At 44.0% G+C, this 7,273-nt stretch overlaps 1 protein-coding gene across 1 annotated transcript in view; it reads left to right on the top strand.

Moving 5' to 3' along the window:
• Positions 1–1,031: 1,031 nt before the first annotated feature.
• The window catches only part of LOC134212956 (quinone oxidoreductase), a 115,873-nt gene continuing 109,631 nt past the window's right edge, over positions 1,032–7,273 (top strand). Inside the window, exon 1 of the mRNA XM_062691350.1 lies at positions 1,032–1,170. The gene's annotated coding sequence lies outside the window, so the exon portion shown is untranslated. The remainder of the gene's footprint in view (positions 1,171–7,273) is intronic.

The raw sequence follows: 7,273 nt of genomic DNA, 5'->3' as shown, positions 1-7,273 counted from the left end.
TTCTCAATGTATTTATTGCTCTAATTATAGCTTAATGAGAAGCGTTGAGGAATGGTTTTCCTCAAAAGTTACTATTTGCATAGTAATTTTTATACAAACTTCAAACTGCGCGAGCTCAAATTACATCAAATTACATCCAAATTAGCTAAAAATTTATGAAGATTATTAAAATGGTAAATGTAATCGATTAAGCATCGGGGAGCAAAAAAGTAATAGATAGGTATACAAAAAATGATAAAGCTTTAAAATTCTACATGACATGAAAAACAAATGTTGCAAATGTACTGCGGCCCGCATCAGCAGTTCAATATTGCTATGCGGCCCTTGATAGTAAGCATGCTGGGACCACTGGTTTAAGCAATACATTTTCAAAAAAAACTAGGTGAAATGAGAGTGATATCAGTCGAAACTTTAAGTTTTTCATCCACGAGAAAAAAGCATCAATTCCTGCACGATTGGTTATATTTTTCGTCCATTACTGTATGATCCTGCATGCCAAATCTGTCTTAGGCCCATTGGAAAGAAGCATGCAGCATGTTTACATGGTAGGTACTATTGCACCAACTTATGACAGTTGCATTCATGAGTTCGGAACATCACCAACACCAAAACGTGGCCAAGGAAAATCATGCGCACTTCTCAAGACATTTTCCAGCCGAAACATGCGTACTGCCTTCCACACAGCTGTCATTTTCTTGGGAATCCATATACCGCTTTGTGGGCTCTCCATCTCCATTCGCCGACTGCCTGCTTTCCGCGAAGATCGAAATTCCACCAAACCGATGACCTCTTCAATGCTCCCGCGTACGGATTAGACTACAGTCGGTGTTAGTGCTCGTTCTTCAGGACGTTTTATTCTAAACGGTGGCAGTTTGGGGTGCAAATCATTTGAAGCTTATCGTAAATTTCTAAAATAAGAAGTGGGATTGTGCAGAATCGATTGGTATTGATTGATTTGGATTCAAGGAAGGAACAAAATTGTGCTCAAACAGATTTTCTCCGTGAAAAATCTTGAAAGAGTTTACCCTAGTGTGTGTATTGTGGCGATCAAACAGCAGCACAAATTCTACTTTAGTCGGCGGGAAAAGAACGGGATCTATTTCAGCGATCCCTGCCCTTGATTCCAGTGTAACGTAACTCCCTAGGTCTCGATCAGCCTCCTTAGGATCTGTAAGTGAAAAGTTCTTCATTTGACTTCTACTGTGACCTTGAAATGTCAAATTAGTGTTAACCGTTGGAACGTTGGTTGTTAGGACTTTCCAAAAAGCACATAAACGTTTAATTGTAGTTCGGAAATATTGACACAAAACAATTGGATGGAGGTATCAAATTAATGCACAAAACACAATATACGAAAAATATTCTGTAAAACACTAGACATCGCTTGATTAACACTAGTAGCATATACTTAGCTGTAGTTTGTGTTGTGTAAATTACTAACCGCAGTCGATATGGAGAAGAAGCCAGCAGTGTAAGTCCAATTCGAATGTTTACTTCCCTCTCCCTTCCTTGCTTTGAATGTATCCTGAAGTTATGCAATATTACTATATAGTTCACCTACACGTGTAGTCGTCGGTCTGATGGAATATCACGCAATTGTGGTGTATCAGCAGACTAAATAGCTATTATGAATATTTGGGTGTAACAGCAATGTCGGAATAAGAATTGAGCATACTATTAAGTCTACATGGGATTAACCAGAAAATTTATGGATATTTGGATTTATTGATCCTAGGATATTTTTGACACTGTAATAAAGCGCGATGCCCACGTAGCGTTCAACGTTGCTAACACACGGCGTTGTAAAACGTACGTGTGCATCGAAGAAAAAAGTGATTACGCAGCGTTGTCACATCAATGCAATGAACATATGCGTCCTTTTAACGTCACGGAGTTGTACAACCACCCACGGCGTTAAAGCCCGACATTTACAACACAACATCCTATCATACTTCCCAAGAAATTTTCAAGTGTGTAGTAACCTCTTACCTCGGTGGTATAAGGTCAATCGGCAAACCCCAGTTTTTTCTTTAATTGAAGGATATGTTCTCAGAGTAACAGTTTTCGTTCAAATTTCGGCAACCCGTTTGAATAATATTTATAATTTCTCGCCGAATTATGCAAAATGGTGCGCCATTGCCAACTGCGCATTATTTGTACGGAAACGACAGTTCATTATTATTATTATTTATTCAGACTAAGGCCGAAGTGGCCTGTGCGGTATATAAGAGTCTTCTCCATTCGGCTCGGTCCATGGCTACACGTCGCCAACCACGCAGTCTACGGAGGGTCCGCAAGTCATCTTCCACCTGATCGATCCACCTTGCCCGCTACGCACCTCGCCCGTCGGATCGTTGTCGAGAACCATTTTCACCGGGTTACTGTCCGACATTCTGGCTACGTGCCCACTACAGTCGTCCGATTTTCGCGGTGTGAATGATGGATGGTTCTCCCAGCAGCTGATGCAACTCGTGGTTCATTCGACTTCTCCACGTACCGTCCGCCATCTGCACCCCACCATAGATGGAACGCAGCACTTTCCTCTCGAACACTCCAAGTGTGCGTTGGTCCTCCACGAGCGTCGTCCAGGTCTCGTGTCCGTAGAGGACTACCGGTCTAATGAGCGTTTTGTAGATTGTCAGTTTGGTACGGCGGCGAACTCTATTTGATCGGAGCGTCTTGCGGAGTCCAAAGTACGTACGATTTCCAGCCACTATGCGTCTCCGAATTTCTCTAGTCACCCAGTGCAGCGCTCTAGCCAGTGCCTCACCACCGTGTTTAAACAGCTCTCCTGGTAGTTGGTCAACTCCAGGGACTTTGTTGTTTTTCAGCCAACCGATCTCCTCCCGGATATCCTGGAGATTCGGAGCCGGAAGTCGCATGTCCTGCGCACGTGCTCCTAGGTTCATTACCATACCGCCACCGTTGTCTGCCATATCGCCATTCAGGTGCTCTTCGTAGTGCTCCCGCCACCTTTGGATCACCTCACGCTCGTTTTTTTTTTGACTTTATTAGAGTGATTTTTAAGTTTGACAAAGTTCATCACTTAAACCTCACGCTCGTTTGTAAGAAGGTTCCCGTTTATGTCCTTACACATATCAGGCTGTGGCACGTGGCCCATACGTGAACGGTTCTACTTCTCATAGAACTTTCGTGCGTTATAAGCACGGTACAGTTCCTCCGTCTCTTCACGGTCTCGATCTTACTGCTGGCGCTTTTTCCTCCGAAAAATCGAGTTTTGTCTGTTCCGCGCCCGTTTGTATCGTGCCCTCGTGCGGTGTTGCAGCAATCTCGCCCATGCTGCATTCTTCTTCTCAACTAACTGCTCACATTCGCCGTCATACCAGTCGTTTCTCTGACCCGGAGCCACCGTGCCTAGTGCAGCGGTTGTGGTGCTTCCAATGGCGGATCGAATATCTCTCCAGCCATCTTCAAGAGACGCTGCGCCTAGCTGCTCTTCCGTTGGGAGTGCCACTTCCAGCTGCTGCGCGTAGTTTTGGGCTAGTCTACCGTCTTGTATCCGCCCAATGTTTACCCGCGGCGGACGACTCCGACGCGTGTTGTACACCGTCAAGAGTTTTGAGCGCAGACATACTGCAACGAGGTAGTCGTCGGATTCAATATTCGCACTGCGGTAAGTGCGTACGTCCGTGATGTCGGAGAAGAATTTACCGTCGATTAGAACGTGGTCGATTTGGTTTTCGGTTACTTGATTTCCATGTGGCCTTGTGGATATTCTTGCGGGGAAAGAAAGTGCTTCGGACTACCATTCCGCGAGAGGCTGCAAAGTTTATGTTGGCCGTTGTCGTTCGATACGGTATGCAGACTATCCGGTCCGATGGGCGGTCTATACATTTCCTCCTTTCCTACCTGAGCGTTCACGTCACCGATGACGATTTTGACGTCTCGCAGTGGGCATCCATCGTATGTCTGCTCCAGCTGTGCATAGAACGCTTCTTCCTCGTCATCGGGTCTCCCTTCGTGAGCAGTGCACGTTGATGATGCTACACAGAAAGAACAAACATGGTTCTATTAAATATTTTGCCCTTTTGATTTGAAAAGTATTCAATTTTATTGAAAATAAAAGTTCAATTTTCATGTGCGAAATTGATTTATTTATTTTCAAAGTGATTTTTCATGATTTAGAGTGTATACGTTTAAAAGTTGTACTTTTGATACAAAAATTGTGCAACTGCCAAAATAATCAAATGAAAATATGTTTTATTTTGCATGTGCCAGCAACTGCTCGTGTCAGTTTTTGTTTTGTGCAGCTCGTGCAGCTGCAATCCGGCGAAAATTGTGTAAAGGATCAGGGATCTGATCCAGCAATCCAGCATCATTTCGGTGTTCTTGCAGTCACCGTAAACATTCCAGAGGAATCCAGGAATCCACCGATTGAATCCAGCCAATGCGAGATGACGTTCGGGATGAAACTCTGGAATATTTCCCTTCTGCCATATTGGCGCAAGTAAGTACTTCCAACCAGGGACTAATAATCCCTGCTAATAAGTCCCTGCTTCTAATTCTACTGGAAATTTGTATATGCTTATACATAATGAGCTTATGTTTCGTTCCAGCAATTTTTTGTCGTTGCCAGACGACCTGGATTTCATGTTTAGCCCTGCCTACCATTGTTCATTCCAACAAGGATTATCTTGCTGCCATCGCAGTTAAGACGACAACAAAGGTAAGTTTTCGAAACACTGGTGTTTTATTTGTACATCAGCTTTGCTAATAACCCACCAATTTTCTTTGTCTACTTTTTTTATGTACCAGGTCCTGACCGTTTCGCCCACTATCGAAGTGGAAATGGCTTACGCATCTGTACTAATATGGGCCCCCCATCGCTAGCTCTGCCCATTGGCTCATCAATCAAATAAGGACATAACATTAATAAATATTTTTCAAAAACAAACTGTGCAATAAGATATTTGCATGTAAATAAGAAATAGAAAAAGGGAGGGAGAAAGGGGTGGTTATGGGAAATTTACTGAAAAAAAACATTATTATTCTTAGCAGTGTCATTATTTAGGTTTGACTATTTATTTCAAAAGTTCATAAACTTTTATTTTAGGGGTGGGTAACTGGTGGCTATCAACTTTTTTTATTAACAGTTTGTTGACTTTTGTCTTGAACATACACAACTCTCTACGAAAAAGAACCAACGCAACTTTTGTTTTTTACCAATGTTTTTTTTAATAATACCATTGAAATTCCTTTGTGTGTATAGTTGAAGAAACGGCCTTTTATCCTCAGCTTGCACATCCTTGCGTTGATTGGCTGCCACCCAATCACGCGTTGGTGCATCTTTCCCAGCACTATGAACCCGGTTCCCAGCTCGTTGGTGGAGCCACAGCTTTGGTAGATGGTAGCCGTTCGATGCCCACTTTTCCACACTTTCTGTCCTGTCCAGCAGATTTCCTGCAGCGCTACGACGTCGAAGTTGCGGGGATGTAATTCATCGTAGATTATCCTGTCGCAACCTGCGAAGCCTAGCGACTTGCAGTTCCATGTTCCAAGCTTCCAATCGAGATCCTTTATTCGTCGCCTAGGTCGTTGCCGATTGTATCGAGTCGTATTAACTTCTATGTCGTTCGTAATGGTTATTTTTAAAGGCGGCTTATTGGACCTGCTCAGACCTTCTGTCTCGTCGGAGGGCCGTCGTGTCAGGGCTGTTTAGCGTCCCACCTAACACCACACGGAAACAAATGCATACCCACAATCATGAATAAAAAATCATGAAATCATGAATCATGCCAGTTTATGAAATCATGATTATAATTCATGATTTCAGGAACATTATTCATGGTACTACGCAATCTTCAACAGTCGACAAAATGCATAACCGGTTATGCTTCGAACACTCCTTCCCAAGAAGTGGGAACGGCTGAAAGGTATTTTGCAACTACAAGATAGTGATCCGAGTCAATGTTCGGACCTCTGAAGGACCTTACAGCTATAACATCCGAGAAATATCGTCCGTCGATTAGCACGTAGTCTATCTGTGAGCAAGTGTCACCACTCGAATGTTGCCAGGTGTGTTTGCGGATATTCTTACGTGCGAAGTAGGTACTGCGATCCCTCTAGCAGCAGCAAAGGTTACAAGTCGCAGGCTATTATCGTTGGTAGCGGAATGAAGGCTTTCCGTACCAATGACAGGGCAAAATAAACTTTCTCTTCCAATCTGCGCATTTGCATCGCCGATGACAATCTTTACATCATGTGTTGGGCACTCTCCGTAGGCCTTATCAAGGCTCTTATAGAATTCATCCTTCACGTTATCAGGCTTATCGTTCGTTGGGGCATAGATGCTGATCAAGCTATAGTTGAAGAATTTTCCCTTCATTCTCAACACGCAAATGCGGTCGCTTATCGGCTTCCACCGGATAACACGCTTCATCTGCTTCCCGATCACCATGAAGCCAACTCCTCGTTCTGCTCTGTCACCGCCGCTATAGTAGATGTGGTACTTGAATGAACTGTTCGCTATGGGATCCACCGCCCGAAATTCACGTTCTCCAGTTCTGGCTATTTCCTGGATTGCTGACACACTCACGCCGACCTGCTGCAGCTTACGAGCCAGGAGCCCAACACATGCGAGTTCATTCAAAGTTCTCACGTTCCAAGATCCGACTTTCCAATCGTTGTCCTTTATTCGTTGCCGGGTCTGTTGCCGTTGAATCAATCCGTTTGCTCTACTTTTGCCTTTCTTGGTAACTGTAGAATCTTCGGTAGGCTGCCTTACCAGGGTTGCACTACCTACATCGCGTTGAAGTTGCTGCCTTCTCGATGCTGACACGATGCAATCTGCTGTGCACAGTTTAGTTTAGATTCCCTCGCCGGCACTCGGACGATGATCAGCCGCCCTTAACATGGGGAACAGTCGCTGTTGTGAGCCGCTCCTAACATGGAGAACAGACGCTCGATCAGATTTGCAGATTTGAGCAAATCCCCCCTTCCCTGTCAGCATACGACCACAGCTGCCACCGGGGTTGGTTACTCGATCTTCCCTAAGGATGCTGGTATCCCGGCTAGCGCCACGAGGAGGTAGGGATAGGAGTTGCTGGGTAAGAGGTTAAGGACCGCGAAATGGGCTCTATTTTATTCCTTCAGGCACGCGCAGTACCAATCCAACATGTGCTGTGCAAAAAAAAACATAATTAGTATTGTTTATATTGATGTTTACCGTTGAAAGTGCGTAGCGGATTCAGTTCTATGTGATAAATTTCTGTATTCATTTAAAACTTGTTCAGATTTCAGATAATTTATCAAT

The sequence above is a fragment of the Armigeres subalbatus genome, chromosome 2, assembly GCF_024139115.2.
Source record: "Armigeres subalbatus isolate Guangzhou_Male chromosome 2, GZ_Asu_2, whole genome shotgun sequence".
Lineage (NCBI taxonomy): Eukaryota > Metazoa > Arthropoda > Insecta > Diptera > Culicidae > Armigeres > Armigeres subalbatus.
This window is presented reverse-complemented; position numbering and strand designations above follow the sequence as displayed.